General features: G+C 38.1%; 1 long non-coding RNA gene across 1 annotated transcript; it reads right to left on the reverse strand.

Moving 5' to 3' along the window:
• Positions 1-1,242: 1,242 nt before the first annotated feature.
• On the reverse strand, positions 1,243-20,939 carry LOC105853675. Its single transcript, XR_001145465.1, has 3 exons — positions 20,824-20,939; positions 19,719-19,787; positions 1,243-1,338 (listed from the first exon to the last, which is right to left on the reverse strand). It is a non-coding gene; the product is annotated as an uncharacterized LOC105853675 (long non-coding RNA).
• Between the last annotated feature and the right edge of the window lie 64 nt (positions 20,940-21,003).

Here is a 21,003-nt window from a genome sequence, read left to right on the forward strand (position 1 = left end):
TGGGACTCCTATAATGTGAATGATAGTCACTTGATGTTGCCCCCAAATACCTTAAATTATCTTTTTTCTTTTTGCACTTCTGAGTGGTTGCATTCCTCCACCTTATCTTTGAATTCACTGATCCTTTCTTCTGTTTAATGTAGGCTGCTGTCAAATCCAGTTAGTATATTTTTTAGGTCACTTAATATAGCTTCAGCTCTATGTACTTGGTACTTTCATTTTTTTACCTTTTTTTTTTTTAATGCATACAAAAACTGGGGCCTAAGCCATAGATGTGGAGGAGGGGGTGAAAGACTTCATTGGAAACGGAGTGGGGAGCAGAACAGGCAGATCTAGTGAAATACACGGGAATTTTATACTGGGTAAATATGTGCAAGCACCATGTGGGTCGGCTCCCTGGCCAGGAGCCCAACAAACTTAGGCCACCGTGGCTGGTGATAGTTTGATAGCACTGAGACTATGCCACCAGAGAAGCCCTATTTTCTATCTTTTTGTTGAAGTCCTCACTGTGTTGATCTCTCCTTCTCACAAATTTAGTGGGTAACTTAATGACAATTACTTTAAACTTTTTATCAGGTAAATGCCATCTCCATTTCATTAAGGTTTTTCCTCTGTGACTTTATCTTGTTCTTCTGTTTTCAAACACATTCCTCTATATCTTCAAGATACTTGACTCACTCTCTGTATTGGTTTCTAGGTATTAGATGAAATAATCATCTCTTCCAGTCTTGAAAGAGTGCCTCCAATCAGAAGTGAACATTATCATTCAGCCCCATCCAAACCTTTGGATGTTTCTGGGATAGAGTTGAGTTTATTAATACTTCTTTTCTAATTTCTTAAGTTGTAAAGTTAGCCTGTTTATTTGAGATACTTCTTGATTTTTAATATGCCTACAGTGATAAATTACCCCCTTTGTATAATCTTTATTTATTGTAGAATTATTTATTTTGACAAGCAATTTTGTTACAATTTTATACTTTTATTAAAATAGGGAGGTGGGTGAAGAAGAAAAATAGGCAAAAAAGGACACTGTATTATGGCAACAAGATTTACTTGAAATTTTCTTAGGAGACACTGATGATGATTATTTTATTTCTGTGAACAAGACCAGCCTGAATTGCTAGTAAACTCTTCTGGAAGATACAATCTTCAAGAAACTCATCTTTCAGACAAATATGAATTGAAATTGAATTTCTTGAGAACTTTGTTTTCTCTCCATTTTTTAAAGTCCATGCCCTCATGAGGAATTTTATTCCACCACATTGCTTCATCCATTCTCCCCAGTTAGCATGCTTATTCACATCTGTGGCAATCCTCTTCACTTTCAGAAATAGACACCTGTTTTTTAAAAATAGGATACAATTAATAGTGGGAATTAATTAGATATTAAAAAATAATGTTTGTCATTCTGAGAGATGTTACGTTTACCATGATCACAAAGGTGGGAACTGAGGAGACTACACAAAACTGTGGACATAAGGAAAATCTCAGGGACCTGTGACCCAGGGGTCAGAAAAGTAGATGTTAACATAACTATTTATTTTTAAGATTCATTTTAATTATTTATGCCGACAAGAGCTTGGGTGTTGGCCAGAGGTGCAAGGGGGTGAGACAATTCACTAGAGACAGAGTGGGAAGCAGAATAGGCAGATCTACTGAAATACACTGCTGAGGGGAGCAGTGGGAAAGACAGGAGAGGTCTGCTGCTCCATGTGGATTAGTTCCCTGGCTGGGGGATCAAACTCACGCTGAAGTGGCTGCCAATAGCTTCACAGTGCTGAGACTTAACCCCTTGTGCCACCAGGCAGGCCCTACACTACTACTTTTTAAAGCCCGCACAGTGCTGGGCCCTAGAATGTGCTATAGAACCATTAGTTCCTTGACTGCTCTCCAAGAGAAAACAGGAGCTCATGATAGCAGTGTCTCACTCTGCCTTGCAATTCTCATATGAAGACATCAACTAGACACACAGCTTTAAACAAATGTGGAAAGTTATGCTTTAATTTTCCAGCTAAAAGGGTTAAAAGGATCCTGTGGGTGCAAAAACCATTTCTACCCGAATAGACAAGTGTGTTTTGAATATTTCCAATGGGTCCAGATAAGATTTAAACCAAAGGAATGAATGTCTAACAACTGAACTTCACCCGTCATTAAGAGACATTATTCTTTAACCAATGAGAGGGTACTTCAGATCTTAGAGAGCATATCACTTTGTCCTGGGTGAGTATCCAGAGCTCAGGCCAGGGCTACAGTCATGCAGAAATTTCCAGGAGCCTGTGAGACACTCTCAGCTGAAGTTTTTAATGCTAATGAGTCCTGGAGCATGATTATTTTTAACTTTTAGCTGAAAGCTTCTTTTAAATTTGTTATGAAATATTTATTTTTATTTATTTTATTTTATATTAAGTTTTAGTTATTTTACTAGAATATGCACTAGTGTCTGTCATTCTGGGTTGATTTTCCAGGATACACAGTATATTTTTTTACATACATTAAATTGCCTTTTTTTTATCAGAATAATTTTTTCAATGTCTATTTCTTTGTATTCTGTTATACTCAATTGCTTTGATTTTCTTCTTCAAGAATTTACATAAATACATCACATATACACAAACACATTTTGCTGATGTTCTTTATCACTTTCTTTTAAATCCATTTTCATTTATTTTATAATTTTAATTTAAAACTTTCCTTCTTTCCACTATTTTTTTTCCTTGAGTATAATCTATAGTATTTATTAACCAACATGTTTCTTCTAGTTCCATCACCATTCTAAAAGAGTCTTTCTTTTATTTCTCCTTGATTTTATAAGCTCTGCTTTCAAATATTCCTGCTTACTGTTTTCCAATATTATTATTCCTGAGTTATTTTAATTCTAATATACGTGTTCTTTAGTAGTTTCTCTTCATTTTCTTAATTCCTCTTAGCTTGTTCAAAATAATATAGTTTTCCTGTATGTGGGGCATGCCTTTCTAGTTTGTCTTGTTGCATTAAAGAATGTCACTATGCAAATAATTTTCTTTTTATTTTCAGATAATCATTTCGAACAGGTTTGACTATTTTTCTTTTCTATTGATAATATTTCAGCAGGCTGTTAGCCTGCACTGGAACAGAGGGCCGGTAGTCCGCGGAGTTTTACTGGCTTCAAGGTTCCAGAGCTCCCTCTTCTGTCATTTCTTTGAAGTGTGAAAAATTCTCTGCTCGTTGAGGTATCTCTTTTCCTCCTTTGCCCCATTATTCTTACTTAAAACAAGGTTTCTGTTCTAGAAATTCTGTTCTGTTCTAGCGTTCTACACTAGAATTATGAATTGAGATGGCTCCAGGACCTCTGGCTTCCCAGGACTCTTAGTGCGGTCTCTTGCATTCATGTAAAAGTGTAGTGTACTCCCAATTTGGTCGTATGTTCTTTAGGAGTATATATCTTCAATGTATATAAATAAAAAGCATTTCTAGCAATATCCAAATCACATATAATCCATAAGGAGAAGAAAACTACCCAAAAGAATAATGTGCAAAGAATAATCTGCAGAGGAGGAAATCTGAATGTCAAATAAATATGAAAACTTACTCCATCTCAATGGTTATTGTAGATGAAAATTAAAACATGAAATAGAGTTTCATCTGAGTCAGCACTAAAGACATTACAATAACCTAATAAAATAATTACCAACAAAGAGAATTAAATCATAGCCTCTATTAGAAAACCATCACCCCACATGTATTCAGAATAAAGGAAGCCATAAAAATATCTGATAAGAAGAAGGAATTACTCACTTCTGGATTATTTACTTGAAGAATATAAAAATACTAATTTGTAGAGCTACATACACCCCCAAGCTTACTGCAGCATTATTCATAATAGGCAAGAGCTGGAAACAACCCAATGTCCATCGACAGATTACTGAGTAAAGAAGATGAGAATATGTGTACAACTTAGCTATGTGAAGGAAAGAAGATGAAATCCTGTCATTTGTAACTACACGCATAAGCCTAGTAGTGAAAGAAGTCAGGTGGAAAAAAGAAACTGTGACTTTGCTCATCATTATAAAAAAAAAACCAAATGAATGAACTAAGTACATCAAAAATAAACCTTTAGACCATAATGCCAAATGAGTGGTTATCAGAAGGGAAATGGAAAAAAGAGGTGGTAAATCAGATAAAGTGGATCAATGGTATACTAAGTAGCTGAAAGGCTCTAAAAGCTTAATGGAAATTTACTTGATGAATAAGAAGGCCACCTATGAACTAGGTTTCTTTCTGAGAATTTTCAACCTTCCTTTCATGAATACCTGCCTAAGGAATTTTGAACTTGACTGGCCAAACCCCCCCCCCCAGTTGCATAAGCCACTTTTGGGCAATTTATTTCTAGATAGATGATGATGATAATGACTGACAGGTTCAGAGACAGTCATGTATATGTATATATGATTTTTCTACTAGTACTGGTTCTAGTTTTCTGCTGGAACACTCCCTGATACAATGACAATACCAGATTATATTATCTATTTACTTTCACATCACATTTGTAAATACCATTAAAACAGGAGTGGTGCCTTTTAACAGAGTTAAGGGGTAATTCCTTACTTAGTACATTATAGGGTTGGAAAAGGAAGGAGAAGAAAGACTTCCAGAGTCTTTCAGGAAGTTCTGCTGAAAGCCAAATCATAACAGCAGACTCCATAGAGAAATCATTCTTTTGTTAAGTCACAAAGTGGAGTATTTATCCACTTTTTAAGGTTGTAGTGAACAATGAAAGAAAAAAACTAATTTTTAATATATGTATAGCTAAATTCAAATGTTATTCGATTAAATAAAAACCAAAATCTGATTCTAGAAAGCAGTCATTTCTGTGCTAAAAATTAAGTTTCAACCAAAAGGCTACCAGTGTAGTTTAGTGGCAATCAAATTTAATATTTAAAGGAACTATAAATATTAATATCTAATAGCCCATAATCAAATACTTAGGAGTTACATTCCATTTTTGTTCCAGTGGTACAAGAAAACAGAGTTCCATCTGATTCAACACAAGAGATATTACAGTAATCTAATGTAATAGCAAAAGAATGAGTCAGAATCTTGCTTTCTATTAGAGAAAAGACATTACCTTGTGGGTGTTTCAAAAAAGAAAGCCAGAAAAACAATCTGATGACACGAGAGAATGACATCAAAACTTTTAAAAGAGTTGGAGACTGAAGTTTTAAAAATACACACTTTTTAAACTATGCCTTAAACCTATTTTTTCAAACTAAATTCTGAAGGTTTATTACATCAGCACATCTGGGTATTCATAAAGACATAAAGGCCCCTCTCCGCTTAATTAATCTGAATCTCCAGGGTTGGTCAAGTCTAGCACTGAATAGTCACTACACTCCCCAGGTGATTCTGATGCACAGCCAGTTTGGGGAAGTAACTTAAAACTGTCAGGGTCTTAACAACACATTTTTTTCCCTTCATCATGTTTAGTTTCCTGCACAAGGCTTTCTCGTGATTTCTCTTACCTTCCAGCAAAATTTCTGTGTTTCCTTTGATCTATTAACTCATTTAACCAGAGTATGTTATTTTACAGAACCATGAAATTGAGTTGGTAGAAGAACAGAAGAGTGGAGGAGACACAATCTTTTAGTTCTCACCATAGTGGATCTCTCGTTCCTGCTCTGTTTTAGTAGCTCAAGTATTCTCTTCAACAAAACCACAGGCATAGTTATATTCCAATGCAAATCTGCATGTAATCTACAACCTGGCATGTAAGATTTAGGGACAGAGTTTTCCAAGAGGGCATCATAGTTTTAAAAGATTTGAAATAAGTATTTTCTTCTTGACATGTTATTCTTTAGACAAACTTTGATTAAGAGTAAGACACTAGACTAGGTTCAAATCCCTGTTGCAACACAAATGTGTCTTAAAAGATTGCTTCCCCTTTCCATATCTAGCATCTCTCAAAGGTAGAGTGAAGATACAATATCTCATACAAAGTAAGAAAAATAGCTAAAAACAATTGGAGTGCTAAAGAGAAGACAAAAGTTTCTTATCCATTAAAGGAATACTGGTCACTACAACAGCTCCAAGTCAAAATAGGGCCTATGGTGAGTAATAAAACCACCACACTGATTGTTCTAGTAAAAAATATATATATATATGTATATATTTTTTTTAAAGATTTATTTATTTATGCATACAGAAATGGGATACAGCCAGAGGTGCAGGGGCAACAAGAGGATTCACCAGAAAGAATGGGGAGCAGAACAAGCAGATTGATCAAGTACAAAGCTGAGGGGAGCAGCGGGAGAAACAGGAGAGGTCTGCTGCGCCACGTGGGTCACCTCCATGGCAGGGATCAAACTTGCACTGAAGCTGCTATGGCTTGGCTTAGCTTCACAGTGCAACGCTCCAACCCACTGCACCACCAGGAAGGGCCCCCTACAAAGTTTAGATTTAAATCAAAGAAAAACAAAATTGAATAGCCTTGATTAAAAAACTAACCATTATGAACTATCTATTATGAACTATTATAAACTACCCATCTGGAGTTGAAGAAGGTATAATCTGATGTAGCAGAATGTATTTCCCAAGAGTGTCTACTCCAATATTTCTCATCTTGTAGGTTTTCTTTTTAAACCTTGTCATTTCCCTATAAAGAGAGGAGTTTATGTCCCTCCCTCTTAAATCTGGAAGAGCTCTGTAACTAGCACTATGAATAGTACAGTAGAGGGGACCCTAGGAGACAACTCAGGCTTAGTCTTGTGGGCAGTACAGCTTCTGCATAGCTCTATCCTTCAAGATCCTAGCTTTTGGAATCCAAGAATCAAGCCATGAAGAAGCCCAGGCCACTTGGGGAAAACCCAGGCTTCCTAACCTTCAGCCCCAGCTGAACTCCCAGTCAGCAGCGGCTACCAGCCAGCTGAGGGCTGCATCTTGGCAATAGGCCTTCTCACCTTCAGTACAGCTGCCCCTGCTGATGCTGTATCAGACACAAGCCTTCCCTGCTCAGCCCTACACTAGATTTCAGAGCTAAGTGGACTGTTTTTTTGTTTCAAATCACTAAGTTTTGAAGTGGGCGGATATATAAAAGTTGCTTACCAGAATAGAACAATACCTAACTTTTTAGACAAGGTATGCAAGTACTAGACATCAGCATTTCTTTAATTACTCTGAATTGTTAGGACGACATAACTGAGTATCCAATTCAACTGAAGAATGTTATTCAAAGTGGTGCCAGGATTCATACTTTATATAATGGATATTATTTGTTCAAGTATGACAAAAAAAATGTATGTAAAAGGCTGCTCACTACAGTGCTTTTTACTAGCAATAAGAAAAAGAAAAGAAGTGAATGGTCATTAATAAGTAAAATACATTGTGGCAGATCTATACATATGAGGCATTAATGCACATAGTTTATATGTACTATATAATATATAGTTTAGCTATTATATAATTGCAATATATATTACAGACAGTAAAAAGAAGATAAATTTCCAAAAGAACTAATTATAAATGAAAAAAATGCAAAGTTGTATATAGGGTGATTCCATTTATGATAAAATGTATCATGGAACTTTATTTGTCATTGCATAAGGAAAATGATTTCTGGAAAGAGAGCAAAAGGTACCCATCATTAAGGAGGGTACCTCTGTGGTATAAGATTGTGGAATTGATTTGGGAAATGAGAACTTAAATTTTCTACCCTACATTCTTCTATACTTACAAATTTCTTCCTATGACTTTGATAATAAAAAATACATTAAATGCACATAAAGAGTACCAACGACCTACAAAGTAGTAGGATTACTTTTCCAGCTTTGTTTTAAAGGCATTCCCTGAAGGAGGTATGCTATTCAAGCTGCATTTGTCCCTGCTAGGTGGTCACACTAGTGCAGGAGCTCTCACACACAGCCTCCTGTTCAGAGTGTTCAGGACGGTGGTCTTAGCGTCCATTTAGAACAGTGAAACACTAGAGAAAAAGTAATCAATCTGACCAAGTTCAATTCACCATAAAATTATGAACAGGGGCCTCCCTGGTGGCACAATGGGTTAAAGCACAGCACTATGAAGCTATCTGCAGCCACTGCAGCATGGGTTCTATACCCTGCCAGGGAGCTGACCCATTCTCAGCTCTCCTCAGCAGTGTATTTCAGTAGGTCCACATGTTCTGCTCCCCACTCTATCTCTGGTGCATCCTCTCACCCACCACACACCTCTGGCCTGTACCCCAGTTCTGTGTGCATAAATAAATAAATCTTAAAAAGAATTATGAACACTATAAACAAGGGGAATAAAAGTTTTATCTTTCAATTTCCTACAACAATATTAAGTGTTCCCGCAACTGACATGATAACTTACCTCATTTCTCAACTTGCCTCAGAAATAAACTACATTAACACAGAAACTAAGAGAACTACGCCTGTTAATAGAGACAGCAGCGTTCGTTGTGACACCACTGTCATTTACCTTACCTGACAGAATTCTGGTAAATTGCTCTCAAGTAAAAGCTAAAATTACTATGATTTTCTAAACACATATCAGCTAGAGGTTAGATTAGGTGAGTAGGATGAAGGTAGGCGGAAGAAAATGTCAATAATAATGCCTCTTGTTATCTATGACTCATAGGGCAACACCCTAGATAACTAAGATTTATCATGAAACCACACACTTTAGGATGATTTTGATATTTTCATATCATTTTAGTGTACTTTTTGACAGGAGGTTCTGCTTTGAAAATGTGAAAAATGTAATGAAACAATCACTGAAGAGACTTTTGAGTAAGTTAAAAATTTAAAACAAAAAGTATAATAACAATCTCAACAAAATATAAGACTTCCACAGTTCTCAACAAGCCAATTCATTGCATCTAAGACTCCTGCATGACCCTCTGAGCTCCTGGACCATCCACCACTTGGTCAAGAAGTCTGAAGTTGTCTGTGCCAATACCTGACTGACATCAGGATAAAGAGCGGAGCCTCCCCTGTGGCCAGTTCAGCTCACCTGACACCATGTTATGGCTTGCTGTACCCATGTCTTAAGGGAAGACCTAGGTCTTATTCATGTTTGCTCTCTGTTTAGCACAGTAATTGGTTTAAGTTTCAGCAAACAATTTTCAAAGATCACTGTCTACCCAAAATATAGGCAGGAGAAGAAAGAGATAAATGAATTTAGAGAAAACGAAACTGAGTTGTTAGGCTGGAGAAGGTGCTGACATTTCCTATGCCCAGCGTGCACCAAACATCATTCCCATTGTGTGTGACCTCCCTTGTTTAATCCTCACCCCAAGCTGTAGGAGAACACTACGTCCAGGAAGAACACTAGACCTCACTAAGTCTTCCAGAGGTTGCTGCCACTCACTCTTCCCACCCACCCTCCTCAGAGCTGGCAACTTGGTCAAATGTCATTGACCTAACAATCCTCCATGACTCTCCAGTAGCCTTGGAATCATCTCCAACTCGCTCCACTGACTTTGAGGAGCTGTGGGCCTGCATTCCCATGTCCCGGCCTCCATTCTTGCCACTCCTGCTCTTTCTCTGGAGGTGTGATGCACCCCTCGGTTCCTGGAGTTCACACCATGCCCTGTCCACGTGCTGGCCCTCCCACAGCCAGCTCTCCACCAGAACACTTTTCCTTAAATGTTGAGTGGCCCAAGGAGTGGGTGCAGGGGTATTGAGGACAGTCAGAGTAGGGACCTGTTCAGGGGCAGGAACTGGAGAAAAAGGGACAGGGGGGTCGTCGCAAAACTGGGGTGCAAGATGAGCACTGGGAGATTAAACTGATCAAAAGATGTAGCACAGCTGGCACCCACTCTCTCCCTACTGTCCTGCTCTTCCTGCGAGCCTCAGCTTAGTGTCACTTCCTCTGGAAGCCTTTCTGGGCCCCAGGGTGGTTCAGTCCCTTGGTCTTGGGCCCTCTGGTTCTCTGCACTCCTCTGTAATGCAACTCACAACCAACTGAAGCTCCCTGAGGGCAGGGCCATGTCTTTCTTGTTAGCTTCTCCCTCCCCAGCCCCTAGCATTGCAAACACTACCAGTGGGTACTTTAGGTATATTTATTGACTTGATTTGCATGCAATTATAGTTGATTTATGTTTCTCATTGGTTTTGATGGTGTTTGGTTTTTGCCTTTTGCTTTTTTGTTTTTGTTCACTAGTTTCTTTGAATTAATGTTACTGGATATATGGAGATTTTATAAATTTCTTACCACCATCCAGAGAATACAACTGGTAAGAGAGTGGGGCTACTCTTCAATATAAATCATAGTATTTAATTGAATAATAGAATTGAAAACCAACTATCCTCTGGAAGTACCAACATGGGAAGTAGGGATGGAAACACCCTAGGAGAGTAGTAACCTCACACCTTCCAGCTTTCTGCTGCTAGTTCCTTGCACGTGTTCCTAAGTGAATTTTAATTGTCAAATAATCATAGAGACATAGAGGAAATTCTCCCCTATTCCTTTGAAGTTCTTCTCAGACAGGTGGGGCAATCAAATTAACATCAGACAGATTAGTATGAAAAAAAAGTACATATATATGGAGAACCAAAATGGCTATAAATTTTAGCATAAACAGGATAGACTAAGGTTTTTTTAATCCTTGAATTAATGAATCACATAGAGCCTGGGATATTAAGGAGAAAGGAGGGGGATTCATCTGATGAGGGAGGGTGACACAAATGATGAAAACAGATGGTCTGTAACTAAATGTTTGCTCTGCTATACAATAGGTTTCACCCAGGGGTGGAAAGAGCACAAGGGACTATGGTGATGCTACACTGGTGAATTGGTCATGGGAATTTTATGGGGACTATAACCAAAATGAGAAAGCATACATTGCACAAAAATGAATATTTCTTGTCATTTGCTGTGGAAATGTTACATCATTTCACTATAAGGATACCTATTCAGATCACAGAAGAAAGATATTTTAACTGCATAGATTAAACCAATGAGGAAAAAAAAATAGATAGATTTCGCCCGTAGAAAAGGTATTTCTGGAGCTGTCCCTAAACACAGATAATGCCCCTAGTCTTCCTTCTATTAGGTAGGAGAGGTAACAATAAAAAATTTCTCTTTAAGTCCACAGCCTCAATTGACCTTAACTCAAAATAATCAACAAGCCAAGGTGACATGTTTTTTAAGGTCTATCCTAGACATGCAGGCCTATCTGAACATTTTAGGGCAGCTGAGCCCACACTGTAGTTCCTCTCTAATGAGTTATATAGTTATTCATGCCCTTTGTTTAATAATTCCTTGGTATTTCAAATGCTTTCCTATACATTTTAGAGGTTTTTTTTTTCAACAGCAAAGGTGTTATCTTCATCATTATCTTACTTGTACTTTGGTATTTAACTATATTCGTAACTTTCATTTTGGCAGTGATGACCAATTTTCAAATTTTAGCCTTAAAATTGAGGTTTTCTTTATATGTTCTAAAATGACCTGCATGGATAAACTGAATGTATTTTAAACAAATATTTGTTCTCTTTGGAAATTAAATAACCCTGGAGAATACAAATACACACACACACGCAATACATGCATACACATGTGTGCCTGTATACATAATTTTACAGAGATGAAACAATTGATTTAAATTTTATTTTAATCCATTCATAAGTTCTAGGCAATCATTACATTTGTAGCTGGAGGTTTATCATGAAGTTGTGAAATTGATTCATATACATAGCAGCTAAAATGCATTTTTACAAAGTTTTTATTTCTCTAGAGATAAGTTACTGAAAAACTGTATTTCAGAGCTCAGGTTAAAATACTGCTTTGAAACTATCCCTGTGTGAGCAAGACAATATTTTTTTAAGCCTGGCCCTCCCTCTATCTTGGCAGGATTTGAAGATTTCTAATTAACTGTAGTGTTCCAAACTGTTTCAACATTATAGTTTTTGAAGGAGAGAGCCAAAACCCTTTTATCAAAGGGGGTACTGAGAAAGAAATTTGGAAGAAAATTAAATAGTTGCTAGCCTGTCATATATTAAAATATTATCAAAAAGAATGATGGTACTTTTCTTCCAGGAGCCAACAAATTCATGTATCAGAATACCCAACTGGGAATTCCGCTCAGTGACTTGACAGTATGTTAGAAAAAAAACAATGGTTCTTTTTGTGTGTGTGCCTCCTTTACTCCCACTACTCCCAAGCTACCAAGAATTTGGACACAGAATATGTGTGGGCTTTCTCCTACCAAACACTTCTTTAGCTGGGTATCCTATAATTTCACTCAGTGGTGCCACTCTCTACCTGGGAAGTGCTCCTGTTACACTTCAGATGTCAACTGAAAGTAGTAGGTCCTAAGGTTACCCGTAAATTCTGTCCAACTTGGTTACATGTGGGAGGTTTCCAGACCCCTTCCCAAGTTCTATCAATTTGCTAGAGTTGCTCACTGAACTCAGGGATACACTTAACATTTACCAGTTGATAAAAGGATTTGATAAAGCTTACAAATGAATAGTCAGATGGCGAAAACATAGGAGTGAATTCTGGGAGCACCCAGAGTAGATAAGTTTCTTCTGTGAGGTTGGGGTACACCAACTTTTCCAATATTTGGATGTGCTCACCCATCTGGAAGCTCTCTAAACCCCATGCTTCTGAGGTTTTGAATGCAAGGTTCTTCACTTCCATATGATCAAGTATTAATTCTACCTCCAAGCCCTCCCTCATCCCTGGAGAAGGAGGGAGGAGGAAAGGCTAAAAATTCTGACTACAACTTGGACCAACTCTCATCCAGGAACCCCCCATTCAGGAGCCCACCCACTCTTCCATCTGACTGTTGCTGATTTATATCCTTTGCAATAAATCAGTGATCTAGTGAATTTAAAAAAAAAAAAAAAAGAAAAGAAAAGAAATTGGCCTCACCAATGTAAGAAGGCATCGTTCAATTTGATGAGGGCCCGACAAGAACAAAAGGGCAGAAAGAAGGGCAGATTTGTTCTCTCTGCTGGAGCTAAGACATCCATCTTCAGCTGCCCTTGGACACTGACACTCCTGGTTCTCCAGCCTTCTGACTCAGATCACAACATACACTCTTGGCCCATGACCCCCAATTCTCAGGCCTTCAGAAGACTGATGTTTTATACCACTAACTTGCCTGGTTTTCCAATTTGCAGATGGCAAATTGTGCCACTTCTCAGCCTCCTTAATTATGTGAGGCAATTTCGATAATATAGCTCATTTATCTATCTATCTATCTATCTATCTATCTATCTATCTATCTATCTACCTATCTATCATCTATCTATATCTCTCTATGTCTATCATTAGATATAATAGGATTGACCTTCACAAAAATGTTCAGACAGGCTTTTTCCAATAATGTCACACTGGTACATAGAGCTAAGGTCAATCAAGCACTTCTGGGCCTTGGGAGAAACTGTTGCCATAGCCTTAAAAAATGAAGATTACAAGATCCTCCCTGGTGGCACAGCAGGTTAAAGCACAGCACCAAGAAGCTAAAGCCACTTCTGCATGTGTTCAATCCCCAGCCCTGGAGGGGACCCACATGGCATAGGAGACCTCTCCTGACCCCCCCCACTACTCCCTCAGCAGTGTACTTCATCAGTCAGCCTGTTCTGCTCCCTACTCTGTCTCAGATGAAGCCTCTCACCGCTCCTGCACCTCTGGCCTGTACCCCAGTTCTGTATGAATAAATAAATAAATCTTTTTTAAAAAAATGAAGATTACCAAGATTTAGAGACAGCTCCAAAGAGAATGGATAAACCTATCTTAGAGCAGGCAAACATATTGAGGTAAGGTATATACCTTGTTACCAAATTCAGGGGGTTTGTTGCTTGTGACTCCACCAACATATCAGACAAATTTATTACTTGATTCAAGTAAGGAGACATGGAGATAGTGTTAAAAGGTCTATCTCCCCAACTTCTCAGGAGACCACAATATATGTAGAGGAACTGGTGTTATTCTGGGCACTGCTGAGAGGCAGATGCAGATCAGTTATATGAAAGGAGTGTACCTCTACACACATTGTATTGTTCCAGCCTTGGAGTTGCGTATTTAATGGGCTTACGGATGTTAGTGAGTCTAAATTTACTCCAGGTTGCTGACTTGTGTTCATTCACTCATGGTGGCTGGGCACAAACTAGTTTGAACTGGAATTCTGCCTGAGTTCCCTGACATCAGTTGCCCTTTTACATATAGATAAGAATTACTTTCTTACCACTTGCTTCTATCCCAGGCCTCTACCCCATGCCTTAGCATAGTACATAACCCGCCAGTTAGTTCTATTTCCAATTTACAGCCATTTTAAATTCTCCTTATGTATGTCATTAAATTTGATCATCTTCTATTAATATGTCTAATGTTCATTTGCTTGTCCAGCCTGAGAAGAAATTAGAGAGGTGGAGGAATTTTCCCCTATGTCCCAAAAATATCCAGCTGACTCTGCTACTCTGAAGAACTATGAGTAATGCAAATTTTGGTAATGAGTGGTTATAAAGGAACAGAATTCTAAAGAAGGGTTTTCTGAATTATTTCTGTTGTTTGTGGAATTGACTCTTTTAATATACAAAAAAAAATGCTAATGACACTATTTCAGTAGTAAAGTGAGCACTGTAGTCCACAGTGTGAATGTTTATAGAGTTACACGAAATACCTGCATTGGATACTCAACTACCTATAAAACCACTGGATAATCAGCCAATTATAAAAACCTTGGAGATAAGTGACTCAACATATGCTTTTGAATATTTTTTGGAAAACAGTAATATAATGATGATGGTTGGGCATTAGAAGGAAAAGAAAGGATGAATGCAGGGATTAAAATTTTCAGCTCAAGTTCAGCATAAATGCTTCTATATACATGCTGAATGAGACATCTTATTTCCTATATCTATAGGGGAAAACTGCTGAAAAATTAAATCTAGACCCTTCTTTTGCAACTTGCTGAATTACAGTGCAAGTTTTTAAGGGATCCTCTAACTTGTGATAGAAACAAGAGGGAAGGCTCTGATGAAGCTGGGGACATTAAACCTTAAAATTCTGATGAGTGTTCCTTGCCAAGATAATAAGTCTGTCCACTTCCAGTAATGTGCCATTTCCAATTCCAGCAGAAATGACCTTTCTACCCCCACTGGCAGCAGCATTTCCACCCACAGCAGTTCAGCCTTCCCTCTCACAGTGGTACCATCCTAGCCAGCTCCATTAGATGGTTTGCATTTCTGAAGGATGAAACAATAACATCCCCACCCTCCAGGCATTTTCCATGCAAGACAATGCTGAGTCTCTTAGGACTCAAACCCATAATCCCTCTTTGCCTCTAAAATTATCACTAGACTCAAATTCCAGCAGGCTTACTAAAGGTAAAGGTTACTAAAGGTGACTTATGAGGAGGCAGTCTATATTCCAAAGGATATACTTGAGTTTTCTAATTTATAAAAGAAATTTGGGTATATGTGTGGGGATTGGATAGAAGAAATAATAGTATAAGGATACAGTTGGATTAAGCCAAATTTATTGATTATAGACTCACTAAGCAGAGGCTCTTCATTTAATGTTGCAATTCAGACAGCTAGAAAAGGCTCTGCTTATTTGTTTGGTTGGCGAAAGCATAAACCAAAAGATGGTCACCTTAAGTGAACTGGAAATGCTCAACCTCCTTTGGTTAAGAGGCTTAAGGAAAACGGAATGTTAGAGTGTATGTGTCATTTAAGACCTCTTTGTGAACAATGGGAGTGCCCAGATGATGTATCTTTTACCATATTGTTAGAAATGAATTTGTATAGAGAGCCCCAGCATCCATGAAGAACTCTGGAGACTACTCATCTTTATAAATCAGACCTCATAGTGGGAACCACTGATAGGAAAAAACTAAACACAATAGGAATAGTCACAGGGTATGCTCAGGGGTCAAAATGAAAGACTCAAGTGTCAGAGGCAAGGTGAGCACGATTACTGTAATAGACAGCAGAGTCAAAGGAGTGCAGAACTAGAGCACTGGCTAGTTAATCATGGTGTTCCTAGAAATTAAATATACAGGGAGTCCGTTACATTTTTACTTGATCCATACAAACAGAAAAGCTCTAGGTCAAGTCAAACTAATCTAATTTGAATCATAAAAACCAAGAATCATGGCCCCTCCATCAATTTACAGACATAAGCCAATTTACAGACCCAGACCCAGGCTTTTTTAAATAAAGGGGAGACTGGACTTCTGTATACTACCCAAAAATTATACTGTTGCCTTCCTAAAGACATGTTTTTACAATGATAACTATGCACTGGGAAAAAGCAAATAACCAGATCTTTTGGGGATCACTAGACACTAAACTAGAATCTGAACTGACACTAATTCCAAGTAACCTGAAACATCACTATGGCTCTCAAATCAGAGTAGGGGCTTATGGAGGTGAGAACATGAATGGAGTTTTAGCCCATGTCCATCTTGCAGTGAGTCCATGAGTCTTTGAGCCTTCTATGGTTATTTCCCCAGTTCCCAAATTCATAATTGGAACAGGCATATTTAATAACTGGCAAACCCCCCTCCTGGCTCCCCAACCTGTGGAATGATAGCTAATATGGTGGGAAAGGTGACGGAAGAGTCATTCAAACAGTCTTTACCTAGAAAAATGGTAAATTAAAGAAATAGCACATCCTTGGAGGACTTAAAGAAGATAGTGTCTCCATTAAGTACCTGAAAGATGTAGTGGTGGTGATTTCCACACCCCTTATCCAGCTCTCCTTCTTGACCTGTGCAAAATGCAGGTGGATTTTGGAACATTACAGTGGATAATGATGAATTTAAACAGCTGCTGCCCTCAGACACAGACTCCTGCTTCTGAGCCTTTGGACTCAGACTTACAACATCATCTCCCCTGTTTTTCAGGCCTTTGGACTCAGACTGAATTACCCCACTGGTTTCCCTGACTCTCTGTTTAGCAAATGGCAGAGCATGGGTCTTCTCAGCCTCTCTGATCATGAGAGTCAATCCCTGTAATAATTCTCCTCTTACCTGTGTTTTTATCTATAGTTTTCCTATATTTATGTCTACATCTGATTTTTCTATTTCCCTGGAGAACACTCACTATAATGTATATATAATAATACTACATTTGGAAATCTATACCAAGTAAATTATCCCAAAGACAAGAGAATCTGTGATTCTCTGTGAAGTAAAATGTTCATTATAGCTTTACTACAAGTAAACACAGGGACATTTTGAAAGTTTGACTATGTATCAATTTGTTGGATTGTGTTTTAAAGATATAATACACACACACACACAAACACACACACACACACACACAGAGTTCCCAAACTAAAATCTGAAACAAGAAATGAGAATCTTATGTTCTATGAACTGTGAAACTTAAATTATCAGTAATAGTCAAAATGTGTCTAAATTTAAAGATTGACATTTATGCAATTCCACCATACACTTATTTCTGGCATATTTGCTAAGATACCTGGCTCTTTAAGGCAATAGATGTGCTCAAAATATATAAATAGTGGTTCTTCTCATAAACTGATGTGTTTGTGATTTCACCCCAAGTTATTGACTCTCAACAACCAAAACTCTTGCAATTTCCTGCATGATAAGAGCAATAGGAACATCTTTTATTATAATATTCATTCTCTTGTCCTTAGTTCCTAAAAATGCTTCAGAGAGTCTTAAAGATTAAATGAATGTCTTGTTATTAGCTTGTTTTAACAAGACCCTTTCAATAACTGAGTTTATGATAATAATGTGTTTTGGAAAACATCTAAAGATGGGAGCAGGGTAGTTACTAGGAGTAACCAATCTTGTCTAGCATGGTGGGGCTTTCAGAACCACCTTCTGGGTTAGGGAAAGGGGTCTAGTGGTTGAATCAATCAAGCCTATTTAATGACACTTCCATAAAAACCCAAAAAGACGGAGGGCAGAAGTCACGATGATGAACTAAATTGTTTTCACATGCCACACAAACTCTTTTGTTCAGGACCGGGACCTATATATCTGTTCATCTGGCTATTGGTTTGTATACTTTAATATCCTCTGTAATAAACTGGTAACTGAGTGAGTAAAGATTTTCCTGAGATCTATGAGCTGTTCTATCAAGTTAATCGAGCCCAAAGATGGGGTGGTGGGGACCTTTCATTTATAGCCAACTGGACTTAAGTACAGATCTTAAGTTCAGAAGTGTAGGTTTGCCTTCTGAAGCAGTGGGCGGTCCTGTGGGTCTGGGCCCTGAATGTATAGAAGCTGATGGTCTGTCCAGTTATTCTGTGTCAGAATTAAGTTGAATTGTAGGACACCCAGCTGGTATCTCAAGAATTTCTTGGTGGTGTGGTGGCAAACCACCCCCCAACACACACAATGGAACTGGATTCCAGAATCACAATAGCTACTTAGCTAAATCTCCTCAACAATATATTACACTAGCCCTGTGCTCTAAGAATAATTTAGAATATTTTTAAAGTAATTTTAATCTTCTCTGATAAGAATGTTAAATCACTTCAATCTACTGTTTACACTGCTTCCTTAAATTACTGTTTCCAGAAGCACATGTTAGGGAATGTTTATGAAAATCAGTACAAAGGATGAGTAAGAAGACTTATATTAGGACTGAAGTGGCTTTCTGGATGATATTTACAAACTTTAAAAAGCTGACTTTGGTATATCCATTTTATTTCTCTTTCCTACTGGAACTCAATGTCTCGTGGAAAACGAGTAGCTTGGGAAACAATTTCAACAAAACTTGTAAAGAACATGATCATGGGAAGAAAAGTGTAACCAGAGTTAAATTTCTGACCCCCCAAAATGACCACATTTCTTGTGTTATACATACTTAGAGAACTGTTCTTCACATCAGAAAACACAATTGATTGTAGTAGTGCCTCTATTTATGATTATTGATGTTTGCATTCCCTAACAGGCTATAAGCCCGGGCAAGTGGTAGCCATGACTGAATTTGTTTACCATTACATCCCCTAAAACTAGTCTAATGGGTGCCCAACAATTTTGTCATGATTAACTGAAGGAACACGTAGTATATCCAGTCTTCATTTCTGGTTCTATTGATGCTGTCTTGTGTGAACTTGAACAGAACTTTATGCAGTCTCTGATTCTCAGATATCACATTGGGGAGTGGTAACAAGATAGTCACAAAATGCTCTTCCACTTAAGACTTCAAATCTATTTAAAGGCCAGGAATGCCAGATTAGAACTGGTCCAGGAGAAAGCTGAAAGGGAGGGAGTGGCAGAGGCCTTCTAGTAAGCATCTCCAGGAAGTCACAGGAATGACTCCTGTGAACTTTATGACCATAAGGGAAGGTCTTTGGACAAATTATAAAAGGAAAGATATTTCTCATTAAACTCTACTTTCTTTTCTGCATCCCTTACTGAAACTAACATAGCTCTACCACTGACACTACCTTGATGTTATTTTCTGCCACTCTGAAGAAATACAGCTATATCTATAATGGAATGCACAAAGGAGGCAAACTTGTGCTGGCCACATCTCTCTGTGCCAGGGAAGGACAGTTAGATTAGTATGGATTGCTCACAAGGGGATCACAGCTATTTAAGAACTAGCAGAGAGTCCTTTAGACACTTTATCATGTGCCACTGACCCTCAGGGTGAGTCCTATAAGGACAGTTCCCAAAGGCCAAGAGACTGTTGCTCCAACACAGCAACCATTTGTCCTTTGTTGAAACTGTTACTGTCTTGTACATAGGAACATCAGGCCCACATACAGGTTTTCACATTTCTCCAGGTAAACATTCCAACCTGCATAATGAAGACAGGATCCTTGCCACGAAACAATGAAGTCCTTCATTTCCTGCTCCACCAACATCCCTGTCATAATAAAATCCATAGACGAATATTATTGTTTCCTTATCACTCTAGGGGCAATAAAGGAAGGGGGGACATAGGGAGCTATTTCTCTTTGCAAGGCACTGAGATAATATAACAAGTAGTCACAGGGAAGGATCTGTAGACTAGGTAAACTGAGAGACTTTTAGTGAGTCCTAAGCACTCCACTAACACCAAACTCAAGAGCAGTGAGGTGGACAAGGCATCATCAGTGTTGTTATTCACAATGCTGTCATGACACCAACTAACGTAGCAAGGAGCATAAAGCAAAAGCAAATCAACAATACTGATCTTGGCTTATTTTACTGTTCATGTCTTATTCATGGTGACCACACAAATAAGTCTTTATTAATTTATAAATTTAAACTGCATCAAAATAGACTGAGTTAGAAAATGCCAAACCCTAATGGCAGGAGTGTGCAAAGGCTAGGAACTTCCTAAAATGGTACATACACATGAACAAGTTTATCCCAACATCTGCTTAGAGGCAGGACAGAATGGGAGGCATGGCAGCTGGACAGTGATTTGTTAGAGATGGTGATGTAGTGATGATAATCCGTGGGGGGAGGATTTCCTGACAAATCCTGCTAAAAGGATCTCCCCATCTGCAGGCATTTTCTATAGACACTTATTTTCATCTTGTTATGATTATCTAAATTTTATATATGTGCTTAGTCCTCTTCCCTTTCACAATAACATAATTCTAGTAAAGTAGGGACGTGCTGTCTTATTCACCAGTGTTTCACCATTGTCTACATGGTAGACATTCAATAAATATTTGTTATAGAAATGAGCCTCAAGCTAACGATGACCATTAACACTTTATCCTCCTGTATCATAATTGGAGGGCAGATATAAGACTCCACGGCCAATAGGTGTGTGTTGCAAGGAATTACCTAATAGCAAACAGGAATAGAAACAAACAGCAAATGGGAATTTCCAAACAGGCAGCCAATTGCTTAATTCTAGATAGTGGGGGCAGAAGCTTTGATAAGTACTAAGTTGAACACCTACGTACCTGGGACTCCAAGATGTAACCAGTTTGGGAAGACCAGAGAGGAGTGAAGATAGGTGGGTAACTCAGGCTGTCAAAATATTGTGCAATCATCACAATTCTTAAGGGATCCCACGCCAAAAGAGCCTCAAAAAGGAAAGAACAAATGAATAAAATGGGACAAAACAGTACATTTTCTTTTTA

Source organism: Condylura cristata, unplaced genomic scaffold (genome assembly GCF_000260355.1).
Source record: "Condylura cristata isolate star-nosed mole 26May11 unplaced genomic scaffold, ConCri1.0 scaffold00015, whole genome shotgun sequence".
Taxonomy (NCBI): Eukaryota; Metazoa; Chordata; class Mammalia; order Eulipotyphla; family Talpidae; genus Condylura; species Condylura cristata.